The 14,549-nt window shown below is 38.6% G+C and overlaps 1 protein-coding gene and 1 pseudogene across 4 annotated transcripts in view; one reads left to right on the top strand and one right to left on the bottom strand.

The window, feature by feature from the left end:
• SIK3 (SIK family kinase 3) overlaps positions 1 to 14,549 on the top strand; it is a 249,773-nt gene that overhangs the window by 116,395 nt on the left and 118,829 nt on the right. The window lies entirely within an intron of this gene.
• LOC103012776 (40S ribosomal protein S3a-like) lies at positions 4,863 to 13,168 on the bottom strand (annotated as a pseudogene).

The following is a 14,549-nucleotide window of genomic DNA, read 5'->3' as shown; positions in this document are numbered from 1 at the left end:
ATGCTAGTAAGTCCTTCAATTTCCGTGCAGGAGTAAATGAGGACCTTTTTATTTGTAGTTATACAATTCATTGAATAGGTATTAGTTGCACTGATTTTTTTGGGTGTGTTAAGGGACTGCATTACAAAGTATAATTTTTTTAAACAATAACATCTTTATGCATGTACATTATTGCTCTAAATAAATGCAAAATTTATTAAAAAGATAGCCCCTTAGAATCATATGTACAAGCTTAAGTACTTGTATTGCTTTTATTGGATGTGTATGAAGGAACTTCCAGAGATGTAGGTGAACAAATGGAGGCCAAAAGAATTCTGATGTAAAGCAAATCAAAACAGATTAAGTTATAACGAAACCTCTGCTGACTAGCATGGACAAGCAAGCTCTTATTAACTTACCAAGGGTAAACTCATCTAGTTTGATCAGTTAATTAATTTCTAGGCTGTAATTAGTTTATATGAATACCCTTATTACTCAGATGGGAAAACTCATTGCTGTGTTATGCTTTAGGTTTGCATTGCCTAAAACTATAGAATGTAGCTTTGCTCCCCAAATCAGTATGTCAGATTACTTATAATTCAAACAGAGCAATTACCTTTTCCAGGTTCAACCCTTTTAAACTTGGTCATACGTCATGTGCTAAATGTATCCTGTGTACTCTCTACCTTGTTAGGATGCTAACTCTTTGATTTTAATATAAGGAAAAGAACTATCAATAAATTACGACATGAAATACAGTATAGATGGATTTTTATCAACTTGGTAAACACAAACTACTATACAATAGGGGTTTGTTGCAGACTCTTTTTATAAGTGGAAAACTCTTCCAAAAGACATTTTTGAAGTTTTCTATGAAGAAAGATGGCTAGTGAATGAAAAGAACCTTTTGTAGACCTCTACTTGGGAGTCTGGTAACTGGTACTTTGGGATTCTATACACAAAGCTCCAAGGCTGGGAGAATATCTCAGAGTAAAGCTATCTAAGTTTTGCATCCAAAGCTATTAATTTCTTCAATTATGAGAAGAAACCACAGATTGTGTAATGGCCTTGGTATTTTGTTGGTATGGAGAGGATGATCTCAGAAGACTCGTAAGCCTATGTTGGGATGTGTGTGACACGTGCCTTTTGTCCAATTTTTTTTATTTCAACAGTTGTAGACACATTTTTGAAACTGTAGATATCCTAAGTTAGCAAATCTGAATCAGTGCACAAAGCGACCATTTTTGCCAGTACCAAATGCATACTTTGCTGAGTTTTCTAATCTGGGCTCCAGAGTTTATACATAGCAAATTCTAACATCTGCCAAGTTCTGTTATGACCCAGAGGGGAGTAGAGCAAAGTGGGATGAAGAATCTGGAAAAGCAAGCTGCCTATAGGGTAAATTGCATTTTGGAATTTGCTTCCATGTGGATTTTCTCCTCATGGACCACTGTGATGTTTAGCAGGCTGAGCTGGAAAGGTCATATTGCACAAGATGAAGAACAATAAATGGTCTGTTCAGTGACTTGCTCTTAAGCCTCCTGCAGTGCCGACTAACGGCTGTAATAGCCATTTTTCCTCTGGGATAGAAGAGTTTGGCTGTCATCTTTTGGGGAATATGGTAATTTGTAGCCATTGCTTTCAGCATGGTGGGGAGATCTGACGTACAAAGGCTTTATTCCAGTGGCTTATAGCTCCTTTTTTTTTTTTTTTTTTTAAGGATTTTCTTATTTATTTATTTATTTATTTATTTATTTTTGGCTGTGTTGGGTCTTCGGTTCGTGCGAGGGCTTTCTCCAGTTGCGGCAAGCGGGGGCCACTCTTCATCGCGGTGCGGGGACCGCTCTTCATCGCGGTGCGCGGGCCTTTCTCTATCGCGGCCCCTCCCGTCGCGGGGCACAGGCTCCAGACGCGCAGGCTCAGCAATTGTGGCTCACGGGCCCAGCTGCTCCGTGGCATGTGGGATCTTCCCAGACCAGGGCTCGAACCCGTGTCCCCTGCATTAGCAGGCAGATTCTCAACCACTGCGCCACCAGGGAAGCCCTTCCTTTTTTTATGAACTGCTGTTTCTTTAGTCTTAAGAATATGTTTCAAAAAAATGCATATGAATATTAAATCCAGTTAATTCATTTTCATTTTGCCAAAGAGAACTTGAATTTACCTCTTCCTACATGACATTGACCTCATCTTTTTTTTATTTTTTAAATTTTAACCTTAAGACATTGGTTAAATGTTTGTTGTTTTTTCCTTTAAATCGGTACAGTTTCCTTTACCTTGGGTTGTGGTGCAGTTCTAAACCATGTTTAAAATATGTACAAGGGGGCTTCCCTGGTGGCTCAGTGGTTAAGAATCCGCCTGCCAATGCAGGGGACATGGGTTCGAGCCCTGCTCTAGGAAGATTCCCACATGCCGCGGAGCGACTAAGCCCATGCACCACAACTACTGAGCCCAAGTGCCACAACTACTGAAACCTGCGCTCCTGGAGACTGTGCTCCACAACAAGAGAAGTCACCTCAATGAGAAGCCCAAGCGCCTCAAGGAAGAGTAGCCCCTGCTCACTGCAACTAGAGAAAGCCCACGCAGCAAGGAAGACCTAACACAGCCAAAAATAAGTAAAATAAATAAATTAAAAAAAAATACGTACAAGGGCATAGAGCCCAATAGAGTTTAAAAGATGTGAAGAATCTGGGGCAGAAGTTACCGTTTCTAATAATTTTAAGTTCCCTCTGATTTGCTTTGTGGGAAGTGTATTAATTAAGGACATTTTCCAAAGCATTTCCATCCAAGTAAATATGATATTTTACATAGCTGCCTTTTAAAAACATAGATGTATTCCTGACATTATTTATCATTTTTTAGTAAGTGAAATAGCTTAAAATGAATGGTGAGTAATTTCTTTGACAGTAATATGGTAGATTAGATGTGCAGAGAATTCCCTTCTGGTCAGAACATTTTAAAATGAAGCTGGGGAAAGGAAAAATATGTGAAATACTGGAGCCCACGTGAGGAAAACAACTGAAGGCCTTGAAAGGACTAGAAAGCATGATTCCACAATGTAGAGTAAGCACTGATGGTGGTGTTTGTGCTGAGAGTTTCCTATGGGTTTAGAGCAAAAGGGAGGAGGGACAAGAGAAAAAAATAGTGTCCAAGCAGAGTGGGAGGTCATATTGGAAACTGCCCTATATAAAACTGGGATCCCAGAAAGGTGACTTCTCAGTGGATGAATAGGAGAAAAAATTCCCTGCCTACAGAGACTTGCATGTTAATGTCTTGGATCTGAATGGAGAAGGGGAAAAAGTCGCCCAAGAAACTGCCTAAACAGAAGCTTGCCCTCACATGGATTTGCAACCAGGATTTTGTACTACCTGTGAGGCCTGAAAATCTCTCAGCTGCTAACTTTGTTGTTAGTAGTCCTAGTTGGTTGTGATTCCCAGAGTCTGGGAGAATCAAATTTAAATCTCTGTGGACAGACCTCAAAATTTTTATGGATAAAGTTGAAAGAAATGTGAGCTTGCACAAGAAGACAAGCAACTATGAGTGAGTCAGGTGTAGCAGATTATATTTTCCAAAGATGGCTGCCGCAGTATTTCCCGACCCATGTGCCCTTCTAGAACCTTGCTATTCTGCTATCAAGAAGTAGAGTCTGTCTCATTCCACTGAACCTAGCCAGGCCTTTCTGACTGCTTTGACCAAAAGTCAGTCAACAAAATATACAACGGAAGTGATATTATGTGAATTCTGAGGCTAAGTCATAGAAATGCCACACACCTTCCTTGCTCTCTTGGGATGCTCATTCTTGGAACCCATCACCATGCTGTGAAGAAGCCCATGCAGTCCATGGAGAGACCCATGTGGAGATGAACTGAGGCCTAAGCTGCCAGCTGCCAGCCAATGCTAATTTACCAGCCTTGTGAGAAGCCTCTGGAAAGTGGATTCTCCAACTTCCTGTCAAGCAGCCCTAGGTGGTGCCACATGGAACAGAAACAAGCTGTCCTTTCTGAGCCCTGGGCAGATTGCAAATTTGTGAGCAAAATAAGGGATTGTTGTTGTTTGAATGCACAAAGTTCTGGGGAGGTTTGTTATACAGTGTTAGATAACTAAAACATCAGTGGTAATCATTAGTCTTGTAAAGACTATAGATGTTTAAAGAAATAAAAGAGGGGATTAAAAGTATGGTATGGTGAAGAGACTCAACATTGTTGAGGAAGGTGTGAAAGAAGAGCTCAGTCTCAGCAGAACTTCTAGAAATAAAAAACAAATGACAGCGGCTTCCCTGGTGGCGCAGTGATTAAGAATCTGCCTGCCAATGCAGGGGACACGGGTTCGATCCCTGGTCCGGGAAGATCCCACATGCCGCGGAACAGCGAAGCCCGTGTGCCACAACTACTGAGCCTGTGCTCTAGAGCCCGCGAGCCACAACTACTGAGCCCACATGCCACAACTACTGAAGCCCGCGTGCCTAGAGCCCGTGCTCCGCAGCAAGAGAAGCCATCGCAATGAGAAGCCTGCGCACTGCAGCAAAGAGCAGCCCCCACTCGCTGCAACTAGAGAAAGCCCGCACGCAGCAACAAAGACACAACGCAGCCAAAAATAAATAAATAAATTTAAAGAAAAAAATGACAAAACACAATGGAAAGATGATATAGATTGGATAGAATTCAAGAGTGAAGTGGAAGATAGATCTGAAAAAAATTTCTGAAATTTAGTACAGAGAAAGAAGAGATGGGACATATGAGGTTTAGTGGCACGGAGAATAAGATACCACATATGTCTGATTTAGCAGTTATCAAACTTTTTGATATTAGGACTTCTTACACTCTTAAAAATTATTGAGAACCCAAAATTGCTTTTTTTCCCCACAAATCGGATTTTTTATCTGAATCTTAAACATATTCTTGGATTGGTGGCTCATTTCCACCAGCCCGTTCAACTTTAGCATTTGTCTCATCCCCAGTGGCTTTTCCAGAACTACCACCTTCACCATGAAGCTCAAACTTAGTCCCAGTTCGAACTTAGACTTCTTCAGCATTTTTACTTTTCTCACAAAGATATCATGGAGTGGATAAATAGATTGGCAAGCCTTTTCTATCTTTTCCAGTGCTGTCTAGAATCAATTTATTGACCACTTTTTCCAAGTCATTTGTCTGCACCTCTTGGGTCATGATTACTACCATCGTCTTCCAAGTTTGGTGGACCTGTCGATGCTCAGTGTAAGAGGTCTTCTGCATCAGATTGTTGTGTTTTTAAGTAAAACCAACACAGAATAGATGAAGCAAGTAACCATTGGTAGTGTTGACATCAACATGAGCTTCAATCATGGTCTGCCATTTTGACCACGGAGCACATTTTGTCATGGCTAAGATCCATTCCATGGAAATTAGTCAGGCAGTTTTTGCCTTGAACGTCCTCAGTAATTAACTTGACTTTTCAAAATGCAACTTCATCCTTCTGCAGATCAGCAAGGCTCACTTCAAAAATACTACGCTTTAAGCCATCAGATGTGATTTTCATTCCTTGAGTTCTTATAACTAGTGGTTTTCCAATATTTCTTATAGTGAGCATACTGGTGCTTTTACATCATACCAATTTTTCTTAGGAAATGGATCAACCACTTTCTTCTTGACTCCCATTTTGCTGCCTTTTGTAAGGCGCTTGTTCTAATTTCTTTTTCACAGTAGGAAAAAAATCACTTATAATATGCTTTTATCACCTTCAAATAGTCTAGGTAATTTGCGCTAGACTAAAAGTGAGGCCTCCTAGAAGGGCACTTGTTCTTGGCAACCGCCATGGTGCTGCTCATAGAGCCAAAAGGGCCAAGTTGCTTTTTCGTATGTGGGTTACACTTATAATTTGGAGACGTTTCTGCATATCTGTTATAGTTCAATAAAAAATTTACTTAAAAAAAGACACCATAAAGAGAGTGAAAAAATAAGCCACAACTTGGGAGAAGATGTACTGACAAAGTTCATCTAGAATATAAAAGAAATTTTCAAATTAAAAAAAAAAAATAGGAAAGTCGTGAATAAGTTTATTTCACAGAGGCAGAAATAAATGGTCCGTGAACATATGAAAAGATCCTCAACCTTTCCAGTAATCAAGGAAATGCAAATTAAAACAGTGAGGAACTCTTTGCTCCCCACCACTCACCAGACTGGGAAAAATGAGAAATAACAGTTGTTGGTGATGATATGGAACAGTGGGAACAGTCCCATTGTTGGATATGACCATTTTGGAAAACAATTTGGCTTTACTTATTGGTTCCTAAATATATACCCTAGTGAAACTTTTGTATTCATGGCCCTGGAGACAAGTATAAGAATATTTAAAATACTGTTCATAATAGCTAAAAATGCAAACAACCTAAATGTCCAGCAACTGTAAAGCAATAATAAAGATGGTATATTTGTAAAAGGATGACTATTTAGCATAAATATTGTGAATTAGGTACCACTGCATGCATCTTCATGGAGGAATATTATAAATACAGTATAAGGATCAAAAAAGGCAGTTAGCAATGATCAGTCTGATTCTCTTGATATAAAATTTAAAAACAGGCAAATCTAAATAATATGTTGTTTGGTGATACATATAGGGTAAAATTGTAAAGAAAAGCAAAGGAATGATAATATAAATTTTAGGATAGTGATTGTCTTGGGATAGGGACTAGAATAGAAAAGCACATAAGGAACTGTGGTTTGTATGTGACGTATTTCACAATAAAAATTTCTATGAGCATGTTGTTAAAAAGAACCCCAGAGTGATTTTTTTTCTAAGGAAAGATTTGGTAATGCAAAATACTAGTTCTTAATTAATCTTTTGGTAGGTGTTCTTACATATAAAATCCTCCGGTAAATATATTTTGAATTTATTTTTCACGGTTTCTTCATGTCAACCTTGCTAAGCAGGGAGCATGACTAGCAAGAAGATGAAACAAGGAGGATTTATCCACAGGTTCAAGTTCAGGGGTTGTAGCCTTAGAATGAGAAATTAGGCCTCTTATCCTACCTGTCTTAAAATTGACTTACTATTTTAAAAAACAAAAGACTGTTCTTAGTTTATTTTTTTGTTAAGCAGCAGAGGCACTCTTTTGTCTCTACCCCTAGCCTGAGTCTGCTGTTTTTAAAAATCTCCATGCATTGACATCTCTTCCTTTTTTGAAGGAATGCTAAAGCCAATAATTACGCACAGACCTGACCTACTTTGGAGGAACCAGAGGACAAAGAAACCCTCACTTTTCTTTATCCTTTTTTGGTTAAAAAGCAGAGATTTGGGGAGGTGAGGGCCAGAACTTCCTATATCTATTCTTCTTTGAAGAGTCTAACAGTTTGTCCCTGTTTCATATATTAAAAGTTTCCCCGTGTGTGTTGCCTGTAGACTAATGGACTTAATGCTAATGAATCCTTTGCATATCTGCTGATCTAGAAGTGTTTGGCCCTTTCCCAAGGGCACTATAGCTTTGAGAAAATAGGAGGAAAGAACTTACTGATTTTTTTTTAATTGTCTTATTTTATGTATTTGATTTTGTAAGCACCTCAGTCCTTTCTTTCTCTTTTAAAAGAAGTAGTTAGGATCTAACATACACACTTATGTTAATGAATGAATTAATTGGAATAAAAATTTGGAGTAGTCATCCCCTTTAGTAATTGTTGTGGTTGCCTAGTAACTGTTACTGCAGTTCTTTCTTAGTTCTATTTCTCTGTTGTTATTTTGCTAAGTTGGTAGGTTATTTTCATCTCAATTTTTAATATTTGCTTTATTAATTGACCTTTTTAAAAATAATTTAAAAAGTTCCCCCTAAATCACAAGCAGAAATCTTTTTGGTTTGGTTCATTAATAGTTGCTATTAATAATTAATAATTGCTAAATAATTATAAATAGTTGTTCTGGGTCCTAGGTCCTGTGTTGGGTGCTTGAGACTTTACAAAACCCATTGTTTTGTGTAATTAACACCAACCTTAAGAGAGTAAGGTGAATATCAACATCTAGAATATCAAGAACTAGGAGACAAGACAGTATATGTAAGGACAGATCAGTGGAATAGGTTCAGGAGTCCAGAAATAAAAGCCAAATGTGGTCATTTGACTTTTGACAGAGTGCCAAGACAATTAAATGGAGAAAGAATAGTTTTTTCAACAAATGATGGTGGGACAACTGGATATCCACATGCAAAAGAGTGAAGTTGGACCACTGCTTTACACCATACACAAAAATTAGCTGAAAATGGATCATAGATATAAATGTAGGAGCTAAAACTGTAAAACTCTTAGAAGAAAACATGGAAGTAATCTTTGTGATCTGGAGTTAGGCAGTGGTTTCTTAGGTATGACACCAAAAGCACAAGGGACAAAAGAAAAAACAGATTAAATTGAACCACATCAAAATTAGAAACTTTTGTGCTGTACATAATACCATTAAAAAAGTGAAAGACAGATCACAGAATGAAGAGAAAGTATTTGCAAATCATATATCTGATAAGGGATTTGTATTGGGAATATATAAAGAACTCTTACAACTCAATAATAAAAAGACAACCTAATTAAAAAATGAACAGAGAAGGTATACAGCTGGCCAATAAACACATAAAAAGATGCTCAACGTTATTAGGCATTAGGAAAATGAGAATTAAAACCACAATGAAATATCACTTCATACCCTTCAGGATGGCTATAATTAAAAAAAGATGGACAATACCAAGTATCGGTGAGGATGTGGAGAAATTAGAACCTTCTCCTGCATTACTGGTAGGAATGTAAAATAATGTAGCCTCTTTGTCATTTCCTAACTAGAAGAAGGATAGTGCCATTTATAGAAATTGGGAAATGAGAAATAAGGGTAATGAAATTGGATTTTGTACAGTTGAATTAAAGATGTCTCTGGGACATTCTGGTGTTATGGTACCCACTGCTTAAAACTTTTTAATCATAGCTTTCAGGATAAAGTCCTCCAAATCACTTTCTTTCTTAGGGCCTATGAGGCCCTCCTCAGTCTGGTCTTCCTTCTCTATTCTGTTCTAAGCACACGTTTTCTTTCAGTCTTTGTTTGCCATGCTACCTCTATTTTGGGACCTTTGAACATTCCTCCCCCCAGTTAACGCCTGTTCATCTATCAGAGCTCAGTTAAGTATCACTTCCTCATAGGAGTCACTGCCGACTCCCCAGTCCAGGTAGGAGCAGCACACATTTTTATTTCATGGTTTCTGTGGGTCAGGAGACCCTCTGCTCCGGGTCTCATAAAGCTGTAATCAAGGTATTGGGTGGGTTGCATTCTTTTTTTTTTTTTTTTTTTTAAAGATTTTATTTATTTTTTTTTAATTGATTAATTGATTGATTGATTGATTGCTATGTTGGGTCTTCGTTTCTGTGCTAGGGCTTTCTCCAGTTGTGGCAAGCGGGGGCCACCCTTCATCACGGTGCGCGGGCCTCTCACTACCGCGGCCCCTCCCGTTGCGGAGCACAGGCTCCAGACGCGCATGCTCAGCAACTGTGGCTCATGGGCCCAGCCGCTCCGCGGCACGCGGGATCCTCCCAGACCAGGGCTCGAACCCGTGTCCCCTGCATTAGCAGGCAGATTCTCAACCACTGCGCCACCAGGGAAGCCCTGCATTCTTATCTGGAGGCTCCAATGGGGAAGAACCCACTCCAAAGACCATTCAGGCTACTGGTAGAGTTTATTTTTTTGTGGCGTTATGACTGACTTTTTGCTGGCTGTTGGCTGGAGGCTGCCCACAGGTTCTAGAGAGGTGGCCTACAGTTCTTTGAGACCATCCACAGTTCCTTTTCTTAGGAGCTTCTCAAACATGGCCACTTACTTCATCAGGACTTCCAGCTTGATGGAGGGGAGAGAAGAGATTACACAAAATCATGAATGAATGTATGGTGTGTGCAATCACTGGAGGTTGGTCACCTTAGGGTCTGTCTGCTACATCTTATGACTTCTGTAGAGAATATTTAATTTTGAGTAGGACTGCACCCAGTGAGTCTGTTTTGATGAAAGCTAGTCACAGAGTACATCCCAAATATCAGCTTAACCTGGTGGAGCTGGTTGTAGTGAAAAGAACAAACCTTGTAATAATTGGCATTATGTTAAATGAAGGAAGGTAGAGGTGTTCGTGAGCATACCAGCAGAAGATGAAGAAAGAAGTTGGAGGAGAGGTGAAGTACTGTATTGTATTTTCCCGGTTTCAAAATTTTGCTGACTTCTGATTCTGTCATTCATTCCTTTGTTAGTCAGTTTATTATGTTTATATTTGAGAACTCCTTACCATAAAATCTAGTTTTGAGAGGCAGCAAAACATAGTGTGTAGTTAAGGGTTCAGGTTCTAGAGCTCAACTGCTTGGGTTCAAATTCTGCCTCTGCTATTTAGTACCGTATAACCTGGGCAAATTACTTGGTTGTTTTGTGCGTCAGTTTTTTTTTTTAAATTTAATTATTTATTTTATTTTTGACTGTGTTGGGTCTTCATTTCTGTGCGAGGGCTTTCTCTAGTTGCGGCAAGCGGGGGCCACTCTTCATCGCAGTGCGCGGGCCTCTCACTATCGCGGCCTCTCTTGTGGGGCACAGGCTCCAGACGTGCAGGCTCAGTAGTTGTGGCTCACGGGCCTAGTTGCTCCACGGCATGTGGGATCTTCCCAGACCAGGGCTCGAACCCGTGTCCCCTGCATTGGCAGGCAGATTCTCAACCACTGTGCCACCAGGGAAGCCCCTGTGCGTCAGTTTTAAATGGGAATGATAGTAGTACCTACTTCATAGGGTTGTTGTGAAGATTGAGTTAATGCCTATAATTATTGTTATTTTTTTCAAGTGTGATAAGTGTTCCATAGTTACGTTTTAAGAAAAGAGAGTGAATCCTTTTAGAGGTACATATTGAAATATTTACAAATGAAATGGTATGGCAATTGGGATTTTGGAGGAAATTGGTAGAGGTATAGATGAAACAAGATTGACCATGAGTTAATAATTGTTGAAGCTGATTGATGATTTAATTGTATTACTGTCTACTTTTATATATATTTGAACTTTTTCATAATAAAAAGTAAAAAGTAACTGCCTTGGCACGTGTTAAGTGCTTAATAAATTTAAAGCTATTTTTATTATGTTTAATATGTTGGAATTAACTTGTCTAAAACACAAAGAAAAGATATAAAACAAACTTGACACTTTAATTTTCTCATTTCTAAGGTTCTTTTATAGGTGGAAACTATCAAATTTGGATAAGATTCTTAGACTTGGATTTTTGGTTTCTATATTATCTTCCTAATTTGGTTATAATTTATGGCTTAATTAGTTTGATTTAATTGTGGCCTGTATCACATTCCATTTAATTTAGACTACCATTGTTTGTTCTGTAAGTGGAATGGAAATTAATAATATTATTGATTATCAGTGTTCTTAGTCTTAGTGGTAGGAGATATTGATTTTACCAATAGAGAAAATATTAGCAGCAAAAATGCCAGGGCTTTCCTAGGTAGACAGTGGTGTTATGCTTCAACATATTTAATTGCTGTTTAAGTAAGAAAGGTAGTACTTAAGAGCTTACTCACTGAGGTTATCTCAAATGTGGTAAATACATCTTCGGGCTTATCATATCGTCCTATATCATATAGCACTATAAAACTAGATGGCTTAAATGTTTTAGTTTTTCAAGATTGAGAACTGTTTAGTGATTCTGATTCATTTTATGTGAATGAACCTTGGAACTTAAAAAAATAAAATAAAAATGTAAAAGAAGCAACACCAAAGTCTCTCAGAGTTCTACTTAGGAATTGGCATGGTGAGACCTTGTCTTGATAACTCTGCTTGCAAGTCACTTACAGTCACACCTCTCATTTAGTAGATAAGGACCTTGAGGACTATAGAGGTAAGGTGATATGCCCAAGGTCACAAATGTTTCTAGATCTCAACTCTCACTCCAGTTCTCTTTTTGCTGTCCCAGTGATTTCTGAATTGTTCTCCAGAGCCCTAGGGTTCTGAAAAGTTTTGTCTCTGAACCTCTTACCCAGAGTTAACCAGAGTAGGTGCTTCTCCCATTCCTCATCTTACGTATTAGAGCTTCTATGAGATTTTGTTCAGAGGGAAAAAGAGTCTGCTACTGTATGTGTTAGTTTTTATGTCTTTCCTACCAGAACTCTTTATTCTGTGCCATCTTCTACTCAGAAAAGTACATTTGATTTATTGGAATTTTCTTTGACTTTGTTTCAAAGAATGCCAGTGTTTTTGCTTAAATTGTGGATGCTTTTAATGATTTTTGAAAAAACCCTCACTGTTATTAACTATACTTAATATTTTAGTGAATTAATACACAATTATGGTAGCTTATTTAAAAGTAAAATCCTTGGGCTTCCCTGGTGGTGCAGTGGTTGAGAATCTGCCTGCCAATGCAGGGGACACGGGTTCGAGCCCTGGTCTGGGAAGATCCCACATGCTGCGGAGCAATTAGGCCCACGAGCCACAACTACTGAGCCTGCGCGTCTGGAGCCTGTGCTCCGCAACAAGATAGGCCGCGACAGTGAGAGGCCCGCGCACAGCGATGAAGAGTGGCCCCCGCTCGCCACAACTAGAGAAAGCCCTCACACAGAAACGAAGACCCAACACAGCCAAAAATAAATAAATAAATTTATTTTAAAAAATAAAAAATAAAAGTAAAATACTTGCTGGTACTTCTAGTAGCTTTTTAGAATTCTAGACTTGTACTGTAATGTCAATTTAGGACTATTATAGAAAGTCAGAATTTAGGATGCATGTAATCCTGCTAAGGGAAAGGACGAACAATCTTATTAAATGTTAACTGTGATATGAAGTACATACTTCATGTAGTTGTGTTTTTACATTTAATGTGGATACAATAATGTTAACATACATGTGATATGTATTGGGTTGGCCAAAAAGTTCGTTCAGTTTTAAGTAAAAATAAAAGTCATTTTCACCAAGAACTGTATTGAACAACGTATTCGCTAACTGAACAAACTTTTTGGCCAATCTAATAGCAATAATCCATATAATAATGAGCTATATTTTGCTGAAACAGTTTTTCAAATTTTTTTCTATGGCACTGTTGTTTATCAACATTCCTCCTCCTGCCTTTAAAATAAATATCAGAAATTTGAGAATTAATTAATGTTCCAGTTAGACTATCCAGGCGAGTGATTTAAGTCACTTAAAGTTCACTGTTCAGCACATGAGACACAGACATTCATTATGGAAATAAAATCTGTTTGGTTTGAAAATGTGATGACTACTTAATAAAAGGAACTCATTGAAGTTGGAATAAATGCAAAAAGCCACCACACAAAAATATTCCCATTTTGGTGGAATCCCAGGGGGGCATTTCCTGCCAGCACTTATGGCTTGCAGCTGGGATTAGGAAAGCCCCTCAGAAGGAACTTGGTGCAGTGTTCCTGATGGGCACAGGGAAGCTGGCTCTAACTCTGGGCTGCTGCAGGGAAGACAGACAGCCCAGTGTTATAACCATTCAGACTAGAAATGCCTGGCTTGACGAAGATGTACATCTTGACAATTAGCTCACAGTACTGACATCTAAGGATGCATGACAGGTAAGAGTTTCAGAAGTAGGGAGGGTAAGATGCTTATCTGATAATGGAGATTGCTCCCTATTTTCCCTTAGTCTTCATTACCAAATAATTGGGAGATGCAAAGAGATGAGGAATGTAGAATGGTGTTTCAACTGTTATTGTGTTCCCTTGGTTCAATCAACCTCCTGCTACTGCAGGCTATGTTATTAGGCCTTGGGGGCATATTAATATAATTTAAATCGATTTAAGATATGAACTGTTGCTGACTTTGTTCACTGGGAACAACACTACCATTCATTGTAAGGTTAGCAAGATACTCAGTGTAATAAATCTCCACTGGGGAAGTTTAAGAAAGTTACGCTGTGCCAGTTGAGCTTAGCTCTCTTTCCAGCTGGTGATTTAAAAAGCTTTGAGTGTTCTAGGTGCTACATCTAAATGTGCCTAACAGTACACAGACTCCTTGACAAATGCCATTCTTGGGAAGAGCACAATCCTTCTGTGAGTCTGTGTTATTTTTACCTATGAGCTGGCACTCCAGGAAGGAGTAGCATGTACTTCATTAAGAAAATTCCTCTTGAAATCCATTCAGCTTTCTGCTTCCTTCTGACCTCACAGTCCAGGCCATTGCCAAGTTCTTTACTCACACGTCCAGTCTTTCTTCTCTGGCACGAAAATTTCATCTTTCATAGCTTAATTTCCTACCATAACTTTAAATTTCTCCTTGGACTAACTGCTGTTCTCTGTTTTTCTTTTATTTCAAAACATTTCTGTAACAATTAGTATTGTTTCATTATACCATTTGCTTTGGTAGCCACTTTAAACTATTAGGGCTTCCTTGTTAAACCATTTAGCTCTTACCCTTTTCCTCCCCATTTCTCTATGCTTTTCTGCCCAATCCCTCCTCTCTTCTCAAAGCTCCTGTTTGCCCTCCAATCTTCTTTGGGCCTCTCCCTCTTTCCTTCCCTTCCTTTAAATTCTTCCTTTAAAAAAGGCTTCAGGGCATCCTTTTATTTATTTATTTTTTTTAAACTTTTTTTTGGG

This window comes from Balaenoptera acutorostrata, chromosome 9 (genome assembly GCF_949987535.1).
Source record: "Balaenoptera acutorostrata chromosome 9, mBalAcu1.1, whole genome shotgun sequence".
Lineage (NCBI taxonomy): Eukaryota > Metazoa > Chordata > Mammalia > Artiodactyla > Balaenopteridae > Balaenoptera > Balaenoptera acutorostrata.
The sequence above is the reverse complement of the archived record's forward strand: the minus strand, read 5'-3'. Positions and strand labels throughout refer to the sequence as shown.